The sequence below is a fragment of the Nyctibius grandis genome, chromosome 1 (assembly GCF_013368605.1).
Source record: "Nyctibius grandis isolate bNycGra1 chromosome 1, bNycGra1.pri, whole genome shotgun sequence".
In the NCBI taxonomy this organism is placed as follows: domain Eukaryota; kingdom Metazoa; phylum Chordata; class Aves; order Nyctibiiformes; family Nyctibiidae; genus Nyctibius; species Nyctibius grandis.
In genome coordinates, this window is record NC_090658.1 from 54,893,489 (window position 1) to 54,915,179 (window position 21,691).

At 37.2% G+C, this 21,691-nt stretch overlaps 1 protein-coding gene across 1 annotated transcript in view; it reads right to left on the bottom strand.

The window, feature by feature from the left end:
- Positions 1-13,464: 13,464 nt before the first annotated feature.
- The window catches only part of SAMD5 (sterile alpha motif domain containing 5), a 260,920-nt gene continuing 252,693 nt past the window's right edge, over positions 13,465-21,691 (bottom strand). The window contains exons 2-3 of the transcript XR_011048553.1: positions 14,544-14,625; positions 13,465-13,522 (exon numbers count right to left, since the gene is read on the bottom strand). The gene's annotated coding sequence lies outside the window, so the exon portion shown is untranslated. The remainder of the gene's footprint in view (positions 13,523-14,543; positions 14,626-21,691) is intronic.

The window sequence follows — 21,691 nt, forward strand, 5'->3', positions numbered from 1 at the left end:
AGAAACAGACAAAAGATCCTAAGTACTGAACCTGGGTGGGCTCATCGCTATTAGTACAAAAAACAGAACAAAAGAAAAACAGCATGAAAACACAAAATCCTTTGACAGTAAGAAAAAAAATAAAAAGAGAAAAAGAGAAAAAGTGTCAAAGGAAAAATAATATAGCTATAAAAACAGAACATGGCATGTAAGCCGGGCCCTCAACTGCAGCAGGTGAGCACACAAGTAAAGGGCAGTTGTCAAAACCCTGACATCAAAGTAGGGAAAGGAAACCAGAAATCCCGTGTCCGGAAATGCCATTGATACAATCTGCATATCATATTTTATATACATCTTAAGACATGCCACACAAGTTTAAAAAGAAAAAAGCAGCTACATGCAGTAGCCCAAAGTGATATGGGACACACAGCAAGGAATCAAGTTCCCCGTAGCACGCAATTTAAAGAAAACATAATTATTATAGAACAGGTACTAGACTATGTTACTTCCTCAGACTTATGAATCCAGTTCCGCCACACTTTTCCCCAGACCTTCAGTGGCCGTTCCCAAAATTTACAAAGCTTTAGAAGAACCATCCATGGCTCCTGCTCTCCAGGAAATACACAGCCTGTGTCTGTAGTGGAGCCAGCCATGATTTTGGGGGGATCTGATCACGTATTTGAAACACAGGATAATAGTAATTTTGAAGGAGCAGGCCTGTGCAATGCAAAACAGAAAGAAAGTAAAAATGGTTTGAAATGCAGCTGTTGAGGGTTCAGCTTGCTAGAAGTTTTAGTCTTGCACTTGAGTCAGTCACAAGCCATTTGAAAAAAAGGCAGAGTTGCTTTCTGCCATTTTATTCCCATTGATAAGGAAACAAGTTGACACATGTAATTATAACAATATGAATTGTAGTGAAATTAGAAGAGGCCAGTGTTCAGAGGAGTATAAACAAATACAGTGGTGATGTGGCTGAACAGGCAAGTTATTTTAACAACAAACTACATTGACTGATAGCTGAAGAACACAGCAGAGGAAAAATAAACAAGCAGGTAGCAGCAAATTCTACATTCCTATTTTCCAGCTGCAAAAGCAACTTTCTCAGCAGTTCAGAGGAAGGCTGGGCAGCACGAACTGAAGAGCCCACACAATACATTCACACTGAATACTTGGCACGAGGCCTCTCTCTGGATTCAGATAGGTGTGCAAGTGTTCACAGGATTTAAGACAGACCATGGAACTGGGGGAGCTGAGGATCTGTCATCATGCCCATGCTTTGAGGGAAGCACATGCAAAGGCCAGGACAAGTGGCAGGGTCAGCAAAGGGCAGCTCTGTTGGTGCTTTTTGCAGTAAGTGGGGGAGTATTTCTTCTGCCCTTCTAAAAGGAATCCCCCCTTACTTAAGCCAAATGCCACAAATCAGGAGTCTGCTACTTAAAATGCCAACTGGAACAGACATACATCCTTGACTCAAACACATTTTTTTTCCCCAGGAGAAGACATAAAGGAATGCTGAAAGATTACCATGTTATTCACTGATGGTTAAGCAAGGGAATTTCTATTCTACTCAGCATGTACAGCAACTGACACAAACCACAAGTTTTTTTTTTGTTTTTGTTTTTGTTTTTGTTAAATTTCACCTGGTATGTATTAAGCTACCAAACATTTATATACACGCACATACACTTACAGAAATAATTCTCCAGTGTGTGCAAGAAGTACAGTGTCATTGATCTGCTGTATGCAGACTAGACAGTTATTTGGCCACAGGTGAGATTGACCGTAACACTGTTCAAATTTAATATTCCATATGGTATTGAAGTGAAATGTGAAATAACCCTTAAGATCAGGTTCTAATGTATTTGATAAACTTGATCATTACTAACAGATTTTCAATGTATGTTTTTAAAAGTATTGATTTGACCATCCTTTAAAGTGTTCCTATTCTGATATCACAGACAATGGATTCCTGACTGATGAAATGATAACAACTGACTGCATAGTTCCTTCACTGAATGTTATATAGAAAAAAATTCTGTTGTACTGAAAATCACCAGCCCCCACAGATGAAGCTACAGGTGTCAGATGAATTTTAGAAGAAGACTCAGACTTTGTGAACTATAAAATCTACCCTGTACATAATTGTGTTTGATCTTCCACAAATATTCCTTTCTTTTCCCATGATCAAAGAATACATCTGAGAGCGCTGAAAACATGTTGCTGGTCTCAAACAACAAATTATTTTTACACATTTACAACAATTTTCTATATTTCCATATCACATTACAATTTGACATATTATCGGCTCCAAAACTAGATTATTCTGTTATAGAATCTTACATCATTCCTTATAGCTTCACTTTATTTAAAATTACATGATGTTATTATTCTAAATACGAAGGCAAGTAGGTTAAATCAGAGAGAGGGCTTCAAAAGTGGAGGCTTGCACTTTAGAGTCTTTCAGTGCATTATTGTTTTTAACAAAGTAATACATTAAGCTTAATTTAACACATCAATCCTACTTTTATAAATAAACACACAAGAAAATATCATATTTTATGAGCCCAGCCCAAGATACTACAAAACAAAATAAAGGTCTGAGAATTACTTGCCTACACTTTTTTTTTTCCTTTTTGAGCAAGATGATTGAGATATCTAATAAAACAAACTTCAGCCAGACTTTGAAGTGGAAAACAATCTGATATTTCCACTTCACTTCTGTTTGGTATCACAAATTTTGCTGTTTCAAGCTCTATTCCTCTTAACTGTCCTTACCCCAGAGGAAGCAAGGGTGAGAACAACCTGGCCTGCTGCTATGTGACCTACTACTTTCCTTTCATCCAGGAGATGATGAATAGCTGATGGGAAAGCTCATGTTGCACGGTCAAACAAATGCCTCCATCAGGCATATATATTAGCAGACATTTAATACCAGAGCTGCCACCATGGCCACAGAGGAGGCAAAGTAATGTCAAAGGCATGCCACTTCATCAACATACGAATCCAACAAAGTGCCGGAGGCACACCAACATGGCAAAGTAAGTGGAAACTGGGATCCTGCTACCGTGGCCACTAGCCCACCCTAAGAAATCGTCCATGTGGATTTTAGAATCTACTGCAGTTTACAGGGACAAATCTGCACTGTGTAGCAGAGTCTCAGGTTGTCTTGGGGATTACTAGAGCATCAAGTACCCATGGCAATCTAAAGCACACTTTGGCAAAAATAAGATATTTATCTGCAACAAACTTGCTTCTTAGAAGACAGCACAACAGTAACTGCAAAGATGTATGCGCAATAGCATTAGGATGTCCCGTTTCTTATACAAATATGCATTCATCACACTTAAACAAAACGTCATCCATGTTGATGATAGATGAATCTTTTTCTAAAAAACTATTCTTTATTTTTTGCAATACATCCCAGTGGCTTTCTAATGTGCAATGCATTTCCTGTGAGAAATGTAAATAAATGTCTGACAGAAGATTAAGTCAGCTATCACTTGAATTTGCAGGACTAAAGCATACCAAAGAACATTTTGCTAGATTTCTGAATGAAGTACGAGTATCACTTGATTTTCAGTGATATACATCTGCTGAGCAAATACATTTAATGGAGTTGAGTTTTGTTATCGGTTTTCTGGTGGCGTCTATTATCAGCAATGATGTAGCTGAATAAAGGCCAACACCTTTGACTCAGAAAAGAAACTACAGTTTTGATTGTATTACATAATATATACCTTATAGCCAAAATGTTGTGCTGTTTCTATGTTTAGCCTTCTTTTGAAAAAAGTTTACTAGAAAGTAACAATAAGAGTTTGAGGTTTTTATGATACTTAAAAATAGAATAGGAAGAATCTCAAAGAGGCATCTTCCTTCCTTGACTAACTAGGTAGAAGACAAGCTGAATGGATACACAGCTTTTACACAACTCCTACGCAACTCAAAATGTGAACAGATACATACTCATTCTAGCTGTTGTTGCATTTCTGTTGGTCAGAGCATTTCCCTCAGGAGTAAAGTTTATACACCTGCTGAGCAGTTTCCAGACCTCCTATGAAGCAAAATGAAGTAATATTCAAAGCATTACATGCTTTCTAGCCTCTTCAGTTTCTTGTATTACTTTTCACCAATATCATTCATTTGTTCACATTCATTGTGGAAAGGGCTCTGCTATCTTCCGTATCAGAAATCTTACGCAGGCTGCTAAGGCTAGAATTAGGACTTTGATCCCTTCTCAAATCCGATTCTCTATATTAGACAGGACATATATTTTACTTATACAACATATTCTTAATGGTCTTCAGATTACTTTAAGAACACATTGCTCATTAATCTTCAAAGACATACTTGATTTCAAATCACTTCCCTAACTCTACATAGTTTCACTCTATTAAAAATACAGATCTATTACTTATTAATAATTAAAACTTGAAAACAAACAAGTTTAATTTGTCAGAAAAAAAGAGCTGACAGTCTTGTACACTTGAATCCTGCAAATATACAAGTTTTTCCATCTCCTTTTGAGTACACTCCTGTAGCAGGCAAAAAATACTTCAACGGTCAGGCTTCAACCTCATCCAGCAAATGCACTCACAAGAAGCTTTTTTAGGACTGAATCTTTACTTCGCTGAAATCAGAAGCAGCAGCATAGTTTCAAGAAAGATTTATTCTAAGTCATATGACCAAGACAAATATCTACCAAACAGATGAAATTCCTGCCTGAAAGAGAGTATAGGCTGTACCAGCACTATCAGTAACTCACTCAGAATAAGGTTAGTTAGATATCTTAGTCCTTTTTAGTCAGCATTCTTTTCACACTTATTGTCTTGTTAAATTACACAAGATTTCAGCCTACTCTTAAAAAAAAAATTATAAATTTGCAATTTCAGTTCTATCAAGAGAAGGAAGCATAGAACATATTTAATTTACATAGATTTCTTTGAATAATAGCAATATAATTATGTACTTGATGAAATGTAAAAGTACTGAACCACTTCAAAATTTCAGGAGGATAACTTCAAAGGCAAAGACTATTAACATGTACTAATGGCTTCAAAGCTGGCACTTAAAACTGCTGTCATTAAAGGGCACTAAACATCACTAACTTTGATCGTTTGCACAGTTTGAACAACAATCTTTGCAGATAAGCAGGGACATTTAAATCATTTACTACTTCTTCCATACGAATCAGTCACATCTTGGTAAAAATAAACTCAGGAGAATTAGATACACAAACATCTCTGATGATGAAGATCAATAAAGCAGAAAAAGTTGCCAGTAAAAATGCACAGTAAAAAAAGCAAGTATTAATTTTCATTTGCACGCCTTCAGGTGCTTCATACCACATGCTCAGGAAAAAAAAAAAGGAAAGAAAAAGAAATCTCTTCGCCACCATCTTCTTGATGAAAATAACTTATAACCATCCAATCTGCAAATACACTTTAAGCTCCCTTATCCACTTTCTACGTGTAAGAGTGTGCAGCAGCATAGCAGATGGCTATTAAGGAAGTGAAGCTGAGTGCAAACTGGTTGTACATGTTTGTGAAGTTTGAGAAGTCACTTATATCCTCCACAAAATTTACTCAAATTTTCCATACTGAAACCCACAGAAGTTGGTCATATAAATAACTTCAAGAATCTGGGCTTTAATGAGTAACCAACACATTATTTGCAGATAACAGTAATTGGTAACAGGGGCAGCAAGTGATCAGGGAGGTAATTTCTGAGCTCCTGAAAAAAATCCTCACTACCAGCTGCCTTCACTGAGTGCTGGTGGAGAAGCCCACCTTGACACCCCAGGCACCCTCAGCAAGCCCAGCACTTGCCAGGCAATGGGAAGGTCCCCAAGCATCCTCCCCAAGCCATGAGCAGAGAGAGGCTCCTCTAGAGAGAAATCTGGGAGAGGGGAAGCCTACAGACAGCTACAAAAGATGACCAAAGTGGTAGTTAGTTTATGCAAACATTTCTCTGTCTAAACACCTTCTAAGGCAGTGTCCTAGTACCTTAAAAAAATGCTCATCAGTACAACCAAATCCTGAAAGGAGAAGAAAGGAAAGAAAAGTCAAGATTGTTTTATAGGACACGCTGTGACACATCACAAGAATAAACATCCTAATAAAAGGAGATGCGCTTTCTGAGCTTTGGACAGTCTTCAGCTAAGGAAGTTTTGTTAGATTTAAAACCACACTTGTATCTACCAGTTCAGTCACTACCATGTTGTTATGATTAAAAAAACCCCAATACCTACACGTTTTCCATGACCAGCAAAACCAATAGAAAATCATGTATGCTCACATGAAGTGCTAGAGGTAGGTAGATTCAGTTTAGCTAAAACAAGTCTAGTCACTGAGGACAGATAAAAACATGGTGATGGGGAAGGGGGACCTAGATGAAAACTGCTGTTCCTGAAAGTGAGGCTCAGGCTGACAGGTGAGGTTTGACAGAGGCTTCCCTCTTTCCTCAAGCCCACAGCCATGTTTCCCTCATAAGTGGCTCCTCTCACACCGGTGAGTTCATAAAAGTATTGCTAGATCACCCTCAAGAAATTCAGCCAGGAAAAAGCCTAGGACTGATGAGTTCACTTTTTACCTGCTGCATTTTATCTCTACACCGAAGTGACAGGAGTTGAAGTGTTAGCAGCTGGTTGCCTCCATTTGATCTGATTATTATCCAACACTGCAGTGAGGCAAATAGAATTTCAAGATAGCAAAAAGTACATAGAAAATTCCAAGCCTGAGACCCTGAGCTCCTAAGAAAAAAAATACTCTCTTTAATCTTCCAAACTATTATTCTGCAACAGAAATTACAGACCACAGAAGCAGAGAGGCAGACTCAGAAGTTTTGCTTCTTGCTTTTCAGTAAACTGCAGATCGAATCAAAGATGTAGAACTGTTTGTAAGTAAACAAGTTGACAGAGGAAAGGTCAGATTGCTAAAGAATAAACCTGCTGAGACTTTTCCTTGTCATTGAGGTTCAGCAGAGAGCTTTGTATCTTGGGAATGCAGAAATATATAATCACATATGGGAAATCTGCCAAGAATAAAGTCAAGAGGAAGGGAAAAAGGAGATAGTCACAGATTTTGCTTACTGTTTTTGCTTATTGTTTTATTTTAGTTAAAAATAAATGGAATGCTTAATCCTGTCACAATATAACATCCATATATGGGGAGATTAGTCAAAGGCAGTTTACATTATTTTGGCTAATGTTAATAATCTTTTTTTCTATGTGCTATTCTTGTTTTAAATTTGCTATTGATTCAGAAAATAATTAAAAAAAAAAACCTGTCCTGAGCATGAAAATAAGTGTTTATTCAGTATTAAGAATTTCCTAGTTTTCAAATCGAAGAAATACAATCAGAATTCTCCAAAAGACCTACTTATCTTCTAATGTCTTTTAAGTCCTGATACTTTACATATAAAGAGTCAAAGTGACCTGAGGTAAGCAACATTAACTGGGCAAAAAGACACATACACCCCATCGTCACATTATTTATTTCATGTTGGGGTTGCATGAAAAACATATATTAAAATAAGTACATTAAAAAAACCCTGTAAACACTTATAGATTGCTTTAAAGATTAAAGCCAGGAATGTTCTTCCTCATTGCCAGATCTTCTTGAAGCCTACTCACAGAAGAGGGACTGGGCAGGAGGAAAGCAGCAGCATAACGAGACCTGGGCAGCCTTGTTTTGCCCTTCACTCCATATGAACAATGGTCAGGTTTCTCCACTCCTTTTATTCCTATGCTTCCTACAGCAACACTTCTAGAAGTGAAGCTGAGAAGAATGGACATGGAAGGAATTAACCTGTTTAGGGCTGGATTATATTGCATAGAGGGAAGATAGGAAAATACAAGGTGATACCCACCTACCTTCTTCTTCACATCATTTCACGTGCTTAAGGACCTGTAACTTGTCACTAAGACAGACACTGATAGGTTTGAGGAAATGCACTGTCATCAGAAGTGTTGCTCCATCTAAACTCAAAAGGCAAATAAGGCAGCTGGGTAACAATCTTACCAGTTATTCACAAAGCTGAATAATAAGAATCATGTAGCAAGAATCACATAGTCTTCTGGTAAATGTGCTACAGATTAAAGATGATGATAATTTCTTTGAAGAAAGATAGCAGAGGGGTAGTGGTTTTTCTTTTATTGGAGGTATTTGGATAATTGGTCATTTCCAACAATTAACCCAGAAATGTCCTATTTTTCAATTAGACAACAATCTCATTTGCATGTTCTCAAAGACAACAGGATATTCTGCTCCCCGTGGCTTTTAAGTGGTGCAAAGTTAACCTTATTTGTCCCTGCAAAAATATTTCACTTGTTTTCAAACAAGTTGCCAGAACTTCCCTGCAATAGAACAAGGTAAAAATGTGTCAGATACAGGACAAACGATTGCAATCTCCAGTCCTGCACTGAATTTAATTTCCTGCCACAGCTGCACAAGAGTATTGGGATGGGGGCGGGGGGTGTGAAGGTTTAGAGTTTAGTGGAAACAAAATCTATCTGGTATACAGCTTTTGCTTATAAATACGTGCATATAAAGCTTTATGTTGTACACCTAAAATTCAGAATTTCAAATGAAATAGCTTCCTCTGACAAAAAGAAATTCTGTGTATGTTACTCAACTAGTATTTTCAAATCACAGAACGTTTAAATTATGTTTAGCCCTCAAAGCACAGGGAAGCTCTAACTCCATAATCATGCTCCTTGTGCTTGCAGTAAACCACATCATGTGCCTCAAAATTTCTTCCTCTAAATAGCACATTTGAAATACACATGGCAGAAGGATGAAACAACAGGAGATTCCCCTGCCTCTCCTTTGCTAAGACTTAGAAAAAAAATCACTTTCCTGGGGAGATCCAGAAACCGCTTGAACATACCTCATTGGAGCATTCAAAATGTCCTTGTATTCTATTCTAAAAATCATGTGAATCAGAGACCTGGAGCTATGCAAGAATTTCTCCTCTTTTTTTTTTTTTATTCTCATTAGCCTTGCCTTCACCATCTCTCAGAGGTGCTACCCTAGTTCTCTCAGCTCTGCTTCAACTCTTCTCTTTCTTAAAATGCTTTGCTCTGAGCAGAAGCATTAACAATAGTAGTTATTCATTGCATTATAAAACACATGGTTATGTCACTTTTAAATATGTTGTTTGATTCTCCCATTATGCAAAATTACTGGGTAAATGGGAGGGAAAGAGAGTGGCATCACTGCTGAATTGTCATGTACGTGTTGAAAAAAAACCCATGATTGTAAGGCCCAACATGTTTTTGTTCTGCTCAACTGGGACCTATTTAAAACAAAATGATACATTTAAAATGATTTCCTAGTGGATTCGATTAGAGAAATAAATTAATGACTGCTATTAAAACATTTTGGCACTGCATATTATGGTAACTTGATTTGCATAATTTAACAGTTGCAGGGACTTCGGGAAATAACAATGTAAATGAGTTCTGAAAGTGTGCAGTAATGAAAGAGCAGATATTAGCATGCATAACCTTAAAATAAAACCATGAGGAAGGGTCTTATCTTTTCAGTTCTTGATTACATTTGTAAATAAAGGTTAAAACAATTTGTTGTCAACACCTCTGCTGTCACTCCATTCTGGTGGTGTTATAGATATTTACAAGTTTCTCTTCCCATCTCTTTTCTGTGAAGGAAAATTAAGTCCTGAATATAGAAAAATGAGAGAGAAATCCTCACACCTGGCAAAATATATATATATATTTATATAAAGAGTCCCCAGCCATTACTAACAAGCTAAAAAATAGCATTTTACTTTTTCCTGTCAGGCAAACCCTGAGGAAAACAGATATTTGTATAATTAGGAAACCACTCATTCAAATAATAATTGCAAAATAAAAAATGTTTCACTTAAATATTTCATAAATCACGTTTTAAAAAATATGGATTTCAGTTGCAGTTCATCAGTTCCAGTTTGTTTCAAAAAAATTTCATAGATCAATACTTATATGGCAATTCACGACATGATTGTTAATTTTTGCACGTTCACAGCAATTAAATACTCTGGAGTTATTCTGTTCAATAAACAATACTATGATTCTTTTTTAACATCCAATTTTGATATACAACACCACATAATTTAACTTTCAGTTTGTCCTCACTAGCTGGTGGGAAAAGCACAAAAATATCAAGATATTTTCAAGGCTTCATAAAACATTCAAGGCTACCGGACCACCCCAATAACACATAAACTAGCAGATGCTTAGTTTCAATGTCCTGCTTTGACTGGCATAAATAAGGGCAGATAAACATTGATCTAAGTGCCCTCAACAGGATCTCAGTCAAATCTGGGAGCTCCAATTTAACAAGACAATGCATCACCTTTAACCTACTGCATGTTGGGTTTGTACAAGGGACATTGAATGAGCCAAGTAAAACAAGTAATCTGAAATCCTATCCCACAGAAGCTCACTGTTATTGCTGCCCACAGTGGTTCTACTCACTCTAGCATAAAGAAACAAATCCTGCTATGGAGGATCATGTGAATCTTCTGGGACTATACTGATTATTTCCATACAAATTCACCCCTCACTTTGAAAATCAAGAAACCAAAGACAAAAAAAAAAGCTGCAGCTACAAGCTTATTATTAAGCCTCTCAAATTAAATTTAATAGACTAAAAAGTACAATGATAAGCTTCTGACCACAATCCCTCTGGACTGGACTTCTGAATTAATGGAATTAATGTGCTTTTTGCTTTATGGAATGCGATTCAGGCTAATCCCACCAAAAACATGGTAAGGTAAAGGTGAGGTCATGGGCTACAAGAGATCACAATGTAGTACAAAAGGTTTGTGTACAAAAATCAGAAAAGTAAGGTAGTTCTGATCGTCAAAACAACAAGATGGAAAGTATAATCTAGCTAGAGTGGTATTATAAACGTTCTTTGTTACATATATGTTTACACATACATATATTCACATGTATACAGTTTCAAAACCTTTAGATTATTATTTTAATCATTTAGTTCAATTAAAGACACTGGGTCTTTCTCAGTGGAGGTTGAAGTTTCTTTGAAGGTTATGTGAAGACACATAACCTTCACCAGCCTGCTGTAGAAATAAGGCTGCTTAGGAAAATCTCAATGGTATATCATGAAAAGCGAAGTTAGATGCTACTTAACCGATTAATGCAGTGGAAATAAATTTATTAGAAGCAATCTGTCATTGCAAACCTCACATCTGTTCCAAAGACAAGACGGGGTGGGTTTTGTTTGGGTTTTTTTTTTTTTTTGCACCTTGTACCTTCAGAAGACTGAAATCTTATTTGCTTCATTCTTGTTTGTGAAACGTCTTGAAATGTAATGATTTATCCTTTAAGATAAAAGCTTAAAAAAAACACTTTTTGGAATCAAATATTTTTTAAAAAATCAATTTAAAAAAATGTAAAAAATACCTTGAGAAATGTAACAAGTGGAAAAAAGAATGAACAACAAAACACACCACCACCGAAAAAACCCAACACTTCCCACCCCTAAAAGGTCATCAATCCAGGATTCTTTCTGAAAGGAAAGTTATCCCATTAGCCAGATGGAGAAACTTTATGCTAGCCTTCATCCACCTAGGAATACACACACACCAGGCATGCCTCAAAATCATGTTCAGCTGCAGTAACCTGCTGAGCTGTTCGGAAATGCTTTCCCCTCCCATGCATATGTCACAAACTTCACAGGTCTAAAGTAATTGTTATGAATACCAAAACCAACACTTAGTACTTTAACTGTTATTTTAAATAGCTATTTTGAAACAAGATTTTTTAGTGTTTACAAGTTTTTGATAGTGTAATTTTACATTTGGTCTCTCCTTTGAGCATCAGCAAGAGGCACCGCTGTTTATTTTGATGTTTTAATGTCTTTACTGTAGCCTTTGACTTTGCTATTAATGCGAGAGAACAAGCAACATGGTAGCAGAAGCTGTAAGTTAAAGGTTTTAAAAAAAAGTTATTTGATTTCCAAAAATAAAACTAAACTTGATCAATAAGAATGTAACAAGTGATTGAATACGAAAAAGTGACACTAGAAACATTTACAACCTAAAATAATAATGATCAAGAAAGCCTGCAAAGCCAGACTAATTAGAATGTTTGCTGTGTATAAAGGATTCAAGACTTACTTTTTTGAGTGTGCACAACACTATTTTGTTTTATTAAGGCTTCTTCAAAGAAATTTGAAAGCAACCTGAGCTGCAAAATGAATTGGAAAATTTTGGATATCTGCATTAATCCCAAATTCAGTTCTCAACACCTTGAAGATTGCTGAAGTACCACACAAACCAAGAATATCTATCACTGCTTAAAAAATAAAAAGCTTCATATATAACGATGCTGAGTACAAACAAGAAACTTTGGTGGTAAGCAGTATTAAAAAAAAAAAAAAAAAGAAAACTATGACAAATTGTCAACTGCAGCTTTTACAGTGATCAGCTTCAGGAGTCGAGAACCAAAATCAAATGCAAAACAAAAGACAGGCATATCAGTATACCATTAACACTTGAAAAGGGGTGCAGCTGTCAAGCTGTTGGACTGTTGGACTGTATACGGTCATGAAAAGCCACAGCACAGATTTGCCCTGACACTGGTGTGATTTGCTCTGACCAACCTCCTTTGAGGTAGCTCTTCAAACAACATATAGATTTGCGTGCCTCTGTCATTCTTAAAAGGGTTCAAAGCACAAGTATGAAAAAGCCTACGCAAGCACAAAAACTGACCGTCTTCACCTTCCCATTTTCTCTATTTTCTGATCTTTCTAGCCCTGTTTCTTTAATAGGAAAGAAAACTATAACAGGGTTGGAAACAGCATGGGGCATGGACCTCAATGTGGTATCTGAGGTAAAAGCTGCTGTCTTTAGTACATGTCAATAAAAAATTATTTGTCTGTCAGGAATTCATTTTTAAGTGTTTCTACCCAACAAGGAGATAAAATTTAAAAGCTGAAAAATAACGTATAACTAGGCTTGACACTGATACAACTATGTTCTCAAGCACACAGTTTTCTTCATGCATAGACCACTGGCAACTCATCAGCAGATAGTTTGTATATAATGTCACACAAGCACACAGGTTCCTTGCCCCATTATGATGGGTATCACTGGCAGGACAGTTTCTGGTCTTTCTAACCACACAGCCAATGCTCAACTAAAGCAACTGGGATGACAATTTCCATGAGTATGTTTATTCAACTTTGGCATGAAATGTTCTTCCATTTGGGCATCTTCTACTTCTCAGAGTTGTCAGTTTTCTACTCTACATCACTGGGCAATAAAATATTATTGTGTTGATAAGGGGTGATTAGATTTTTTTTTTTTTTTTTTTTTTTAGTTATTTTGATTTTTTTCTACCTGTCTCTTTGGACAACAAATTTAATCTTTCTTTGGTAAGACCTCAAAAAAAAGTTTTAGCAAGCATTCAGTGAAAAAAGTAGGTGAGGGGAAAGGATATTTGAAGAAAATAAGTACTTACCCATTATAAATTCAAAATTTTTGGAACAAGAAGTAAAGATTATCAGGTCACTGAATCCTATAAAAAATCATTTGAATACAATGTGTTTAAGACTTACGTGTTATCAAAAAGTTTGTTTTGGGTTTTGTTTTAAATCACTTTAAGCACTGGAAGGCTTTTGAATCATTAAACATCTTTAAGTAAAAAGTTCATATATAAATATATGTACATAATTACATGTGTTGTGATTTTGCCTGCTGTACTAGCTTCTCCTTCACCCCAATATTAGCTCTAAAGGTGCAATAATCTATAGCCTTTAAAATATATATACACCTGATTTTGATCTAGGTATACTATTGAGTAAATGTTTCCCTTAAGCAAGCAAAGAAAAACCTAAAAGAAAAATAAAAGCGCAACTGGGTATCCTCCAGCTAATTCACAAATGCCTTGAATAAAACCTGAATTTTACAAGTACAGGCTTAACTATACAATGATCTTTTTCCACAGAAAACAGACACACCAGCATAGATGGACTGTGCCAAGCCTTTGTATGATCATTCTGAAGCAGAACATATTACAGCTCCACCATGTTCATATTTAATAACTGATTATTTAAAAATGAAGATAAGTATGACTATTGTTATCTTTTTGATAAAGCAACAAAGGATAATCACAATACAAATAAATCAACCTCATTTGGTTAAAAAGATGAACTGTACTTTTCTCTTATAGTGTACAAACTGCATATGTCTTAAAAAAAACCTACTGAAAAAAAGCCATTTTAATGAAGTGAAGAGCTATTCTACATTAGCATAACCTCCTTTATCTGCATCTAAAATTACCATCAATATAAATAATATGTTGGCAAAGGCTAAGCATGCTGGATATGCTTAAATACTGCCACATAAGTAATGCATTCTTTAATCCAACATATAAACAAAAACCACACAGGATAAAGATTTATGGTCACAAAACCCCCAAACCCGCCCAAAAGAAACCAAAAATCAAGCAGAGTCACAAAATTTCATTTCAAAGCCATGACTGAATAGACAATGCTAGAATGTGAGATCACAGTCCTTTCAACAGGAGGATTACATACCTATTTCCATTCCCAGGACAATGCCAGAAACACAAAAGAAGGTTTCTCCCTTCTGCAGTCCACTGCCTCATTCATCATACACCTGCTTAGGCAAAAAAAACCTGTGGAATTTGCATGCCCCAAAAAATTCCCCCTTACCATCTAAACACCAAGTTCCTAAAAAATAGTCCATCCTTCCCTTTCACCCAGCTATGGTATACCAGGAACAGTTAATGTAGAAAAGCAAATTCAAGCATTTATTTTTACTCTGGAAGAACCCATGGTTAGGTGTTAAATTTTCCCCCCTCCCCTTTACACATACATGCAATTTATAAAGTAATTTGCAATTAAAAAAATGCATACAGCAGTAAGTCTGAGCCACTAACAATCAGAACTATGCAACTACAAAGTAGTGTGAAACAATGCTAAAGGAAGGGAGAAAAACAACATTTGTCACTATAACCAAACACATGAAATTTGGAGGACAAGTAGCCAAAACAGAAACACAGGTAAACCACTTCAGCTAACAAGCTTCTGTATTGTAAGACCAAATTGCACAACATAACAAGCTAATGCTAAACCACAGTTACACAAATAAAAATGAATGAGGATAGCTGCAAGCTATGCAACTGAGCAGATCTACAGAAGACAGACCCTCTTCTGTCTTCAGAAAACCCCAATAACTTGTGTAGGAGAAGCAGCTTGTGCGTGTATATATATATATGCAGCCTTCTAGAAACCATCAGCTGCCACTTGTGAAGCCAACTTATGGTGTTAATTTACACACAGCTGATCCCTATATTCATGTGATGGAGAACACTTACCCCAGCAATTAAATGTGTCCCCAAGTCATAAAGAGAAAGCTTCCACTTACCTAAAATAAAAAAAAAAAAAAAAAGAAAGAAGATGAAAATAATGTATCAGGAAATCTGTGTTACAGATCTGACATTTAGGGGAGGGAAAGAAGTTTTACTTCATTCAGTTTAACTCTCCTTTCTTCCCCCTCCTCACACACAAAAAAAGGTAAGAGATGTTTTGCAGGGGATAAGAAACTATAGTAGTCTGCATGTGTGCTACAACCAGCACATACATTTAATCAATACACATAATTATCAATATGCCTTTTATCCAAAATGGTGCAGAACTTCAGAATACTGGGAAAGGGATATATAATTCAGGGTGACAGGGAGAATTGAGGTGGGGAGAAAAACGTCGTCAGGCAGGGAAGGACAGAAGAGCTTCTCTGGGCAATTCCGTGACCAGGGGCCAGCCCCCCAGCTCACCTGCCCACTCCCTCCCGGGGCTGCCTCGGGACTAATCCTTCTGCCTGGAGCAACAGCCAAAGGGTCACTCGGCCAAGGCACACCTGAAGGCAGCTCCACCCCTTCTGAACGGGTGATTGATTTCAGTGGCCTTACTCGAGAGCAAGTGAAAACTGAATGCATACATTATTATAAAATCAACAACTATACAACTGGCATAGTATTTAATCCAGTACGCAAAAAATAGTTCTTAAGAAATGGAGTGCTGTTAGATCAGAAGTCCTCCACAATTCATTAGCTTTGTAAGCAAAAATTGTGATAATAAATATGAATTTAGTGAAATCTGAAATGAGGTAGTGTCTGAAAGTTACTGGAACATGGGATTTTAAAAAATAGAATATATTGTCTCCACTGTAAATGTGTATACAGACATTCAAAACTTTTCTAATTACTAGCATGTATTATCAAAGAAGGGGTGGTTTGAGAATACACCACTGTTCAACCGCAAGAAATGCTTAATGCGTAAGGACACTTAAAAGAACAGTTAGGCAGAGCGAAAAAGGAAAAGAATAAAGCCCGTCACTTACAATTGATACCACCTTTGAACTGCACTGCTCCTTTTCTAAATCTGCCATCATAGAAGGCATTTGAATAATTTAAAACACGGTGTTGTGCATTTATTGAAAGCCTGTTAAGGAGAAAGAAAGGATTTCTATAGAGTATAGATGACTATATAATAAACCTCTAATTCTCAGAAGAATTTAAATAGTTTGTATGCAGTTGTGCCCTTCTAACATATATTTAAAGCGCTTTTTTTTTTTTTTTTTTTTTTTTTTAACACAGTAGGAATGTTCCTATTACTTTGGAGACAGAGATGCCATCTAGTTAGCACAAGGCTGTGTCACACAGCATAGTTGCAGAGCCCCTTTCATCATGAAGCTACACAGAAAAGTGGATGATGTGCCACCCCCTGGTCCAGAGAGACTGAGCTCCCCCTTGATGGACCCTTGGCAGACTGGGGTACTCGCTCAGCAGCTCCATAGCGGACTGCTCCTCCACCAGGACCTCTTGCCTGGGCATGAGAATACACATCAATGCTGGCACACTGCAGATGTTTTCTACTTATACCCAGCATTCAGCAAATTTCTCCTGTACCCCCTCTCCTTTATCCCAAGGGAAAGAGCGGAGGATGGGGGGGATATAACACAATGGGGATGACACGATACCAAAAAAATCCTCTGTCAGTCTATGTAAAGCTCTTAGTTAACTCTTGTTTTTTCTAAAACTCATATAATCTCTAACTAAACTAAGACCTTTTGAGAAACCCATTTCCCTTTAGCCTTTCACTTAATGTTTGCATGTTACTTGTAGCCAAGACATTGCTTTTCTGTGTCCTTTCACCCAAACAGACACTTTGCAGGGAAGGACACAAAATGGGCCCTAAACAAATGTTCATATTTGGACAAGAAGTTCATATTCACAGCACATTTGACAAACCAGGATTTGGGACACTGAGCACAGGTCAGATACTGTTTCTAATGTACCTCTTATTTCTACCACTATCTTACTGCTACAGGATAGTTAGAAACAGAGAACAGTTGACTTTTAACAAACGTATATAAGCATTAAGGGTTCCTAAACTGCAAGCAGCAATCCTGGAAAGAGTTACTGTCACGGTTTAAAGCTGGGCCGGCTATTAAACCTGTGGCAGATGCTCTCTGTTATTCCCCCCCCCCCCCCCAAGGGAAAGGGAAAGGGAAAAGGGAGAGAGATAAGATGGGATCGGGCATGCTCTGAGCGGCTGTCAGAATGATTGGGTGGCATCTGATACAGTTAGGAATTATTCTTCTGCTGCTGCTTCTCTGGGCAGTGCCGCACCGCGAGCTGTGCTTTCCCCCTCCACATCACCCCACTGTTAGGTCACCTAACATGCTGTTAGAAAAATCCCATATTTCACTTCTAATTAAAAAAAGAAAATTAACAAAAGCAAAAAAGCAAAAGCATCTACTTTCTACACATTTTCGTTCCAGTAGTTCATGATGAAGCTTACTAACTCTGTCCTCCCTCCAAACCATGACACACTGTGTATATTATTCGTGAATAAAATGTCCTATTACTGCATATATTTAACATATAGACTACTCTTTATGAGACCTCGTATCACCATCCTATTCATGATTCTATTACTTAAAAAAACCCCACAAACCAAACCCACACTGCATGGGTACTGAAGGTGCTACTATCAAACTCATCAATACTAACAGGTACAGCTATATTAAGAAGAGAGAAACTGTGTTGCAAGATAAGCCTTTGGCATGAGTGGCTTTCTGCCAAGTTTCCAGACTTCAGTCTCAGAGGAAGATAAGGGCACCCTGAAATCCCAGATCAGAAAAACTTGTGTGTAAAAGTTAACCTTGCTTTAGAGTCACTTCATCTTCAAGTCCACATGCTTTTAGATTTTAGTCCACAACTCCGATTTTAGAAAAACAAAAGCTGAGTATGCTACGCAATGAAAGCTCTCTTTTATTTAATTCTAGTTAAAAAGAAAGCTAAATCACAGAAAGTTATGGCTATTGAACATATGCAAACACAATTTGTTTTAGTCCAGAACCAAAAGAGTGCAAGCAATAAACAGGAAAGTTTTTCTTGCCTTAAAATTATTTCTGTTCTATTGCCTGTAACACAGCTAAACCTATCAGCATCGACATTTATTTTATTTTAAATAAAAGCTGAAGTCAGACTACTCCTCTTCTGCCACTTCAATCTTAAGCAGTCTAGGCATCAACACATAGGACACTACCTTGCTGCTAAGTACTGCACATAAGGAAAACAACACAAACAACATTTTTTCTTTCTAGCAAGCGTACTCAAGAATATCGAGAAAGCCTTAGTCTGTATTGCAACCATCCGTTTTTATTCTCCTTTATTAGATTCAGTTTAAAGGGTTTTGTTTCTGCAGCAACTGTGGTGAACTCACAAGAAATGCCTGTAAGATGGAGATAAGCTATGACCACAGTTGCTTCTCTATTAGTTTGCTTGCATGGTGGATGTTTTTGTGATTATAGTTACTCCACGATTTAACGGTAGGAGGCTAATGGGAACGTTACTTGCTATGGTAGCAGGCTAAATCAGTTGGGGGAAGGAAAAGAAATGTGTTTACACTTGAAGATGTCACATAAAACAGTGGGAAGCTCCCACCTCTGACACCAGAACTGGCATGCTCTTTCAAGGACTCATCTACATTATTACATGCTCCTTCACACTTAGAAATCTATTAATTTACAATTAGTTGTATTGATTTTATAGCAGATTTATAAGTTCTGTAATAATTTAGAGACTACTGAAGAAATTAACTATGCCCCTTCCAATGATAAGCATTATTGATAAAGAGGCTTTGGCATAAGTTACTGAACACATCACTGATAGTCTGGATTTTCTGCTGTAAATTCTACATTAATTAGAGCAGAACTGATCGGTAGATTCTATCTGTCCCACCAAGAGTTTCTTCCCTCTCTCCTGACACTAATCCACCAGCAGAAAATGTAATCAGCCACTGGAGAAAATGTCATCTCAGCTTCTGATGCCTCGTTAAGTTAGAGAGATTTAAAATAACACAGTTATTGCATATACCATCTCACTGGCAAGGGCACTGTGTTCTCAAAAAAACCCAAATCAACCAAAAGCAAAAAAGGAAAATCTGAAAAGAAATGCTGCATAAAATACAATTTAATCATAATTTGAGAGCTATATCTACTGTGGCACTGGAAAAATTGACAGAGGCCCAGTGATTGAGAATGAATTACTTCTTGAACATATGCTGTATAAAACATGAGACTATGTTTACCAGAACAATGCCTGTTGCTTATTATTTTATAAAATATTTTGTAAAGTTGGGGGTGTGTCTGTACTATTTTAATAAAATAGTAAGCCAGTTTATAAAACAGGTTTGGGCATATTAGCTCTGCCATATTTTTGCGATTCCTCCATACAATATGAAAAAGTTTACTTCCAATAAAAATCAAATACCTCATTTTTCTGATTTGCTCAGTACTTCACTCAGTGACAGTGTGAACAGAATTCATTTCAATCTTGTGTGAATCTCTTTCAATATAAAGTTGGTCACTACATAAAACACTTAATGCCTGATTCATAAAACCATGCTACAGAAACACCGTACCAGTGCTAATCATAAAATCTCTGCCAAACATTACCCGTCTCTGAGAAACATCTGTACATCTTCTTTAAAACAAAAATTCTCCTTTTCACTGACAGATCTTCAGTAAGTTACTGAACATAACTTTGTAAACTCTCTGCATCTGGTATCTTGGCACTAAACGACCTATTAATACATTTAAATATAAACCCAAAAATAAATACCAAGCAGATAAAACTTGCATACATAAATATATTTCACAATGGTAAAAGAACTGGGTGTGCAATATCAGTGCTGGAACTTTTATCGCCATGCAGTACCTGCTAAGTGGACAGTTAGACTTTATCACTGTGAAATGGTATGTTAGCCAGAGTTATATTTATGGCACCCCAACAAAATCCTGGCAGAAATGTTAAATTGTACATGGTTAGTTGTACACTGTTCAATCACAGCAGAATCTGAGCGGCGTACAAACTCTGATGAACTTATCTTTGAACACTTCTAAGAGTAGGTGTATATATATATATACACACGCACATACCGAGGTGTTTGTGCAATTGGAGGCACTAAAATTGTGCATATGGGGTGTCAAACTTCTAAATATGAGAACAAACAAGGCAGATGATCTACAGTCAATGGCATTGGTTCTTCATACAGCAGTCATCAAGATCTTGAGTACTAGATGAGGCAGTTGCTTTTGGGGAGTAGTAAGAATAGGGAATGGCATGACGTAATTCTCACAGACCAAGGAGCTGGCTGTAAGCTGCCTGGGCAGCTGCACTTTAACTTCTGAGCCCCTGACTTTGCAATGTCACTATGTTCTTTTAAACAGACTATAGAATCATAGAATCATTTTGGTTGGAAAGGACCTTTAAGATCATCAAGTCCAACCATTAACTTAACACTCCCAAGTCCACCACTAAACCATGTCCCTAAGCACCACATCTACATGGCTTTTAAATACTTCCAGGGATGGTGACTCCACCACTTCCCTGGGCAGCCTGTTCCACTGTTTGACAACCTTTTCAGTGAAGAAATTTTTCCTAATATCCAATCTAAACCTCCCCTGGCACAACTTGAGGCCATTTCCTCTCATCCTATCACTTGTTACCTGGGAGAAGAGACTAGCACCCTCCTCGCTACAACCTCCTTTCAGGTACTTGTAGAGAGTGAGAAGGTCTCCCCTCAGCCTCCTTTTCTCCAGACTAAACAAACACAGTTCCCTCAGCCGCTCCTCATAAGACTTGTGCTCTAGACCCTTCACCAGCTTCGTTGCCCTTCTTTGGACTCTCTCCAGCACCTCAATGTCTTTCTTGTAGTGTGTGGCCCAAAACTGAACACAGTATTCGAGGTGCGGCCTCCCCAGTGACGAGTACAGGGGGATGATCACTTCCCTTGCCCTGCTGGCCACACTATTTCTGATACAAGCCAGGATGCTGTTGACCTTCTTGGCCATCTGGGCACACTGCTGGCTCATATTCAGCTGGCTATTGACCAACACCCCCAGGTCCTTTTCCCACCAGGCAGCTATGTAATGCTTTAGAGGCAGGGACAACTTTTTGTTAAAATGTAGTCATGTATTAGCTCACTGGGGCCTTAGAAACACTGTACAGTGCAAATAGTGAACAGAACAGTATCTTTTCCAATTATCTTCATATTCCTTAAAGCTAAGTATCACAAAAAGTCCTTTGCTGTAAAACTGAGAGCTGCTTGAAGATGAGAAAATGAAGGTCCTAGAATTTTTCCTGCAATAT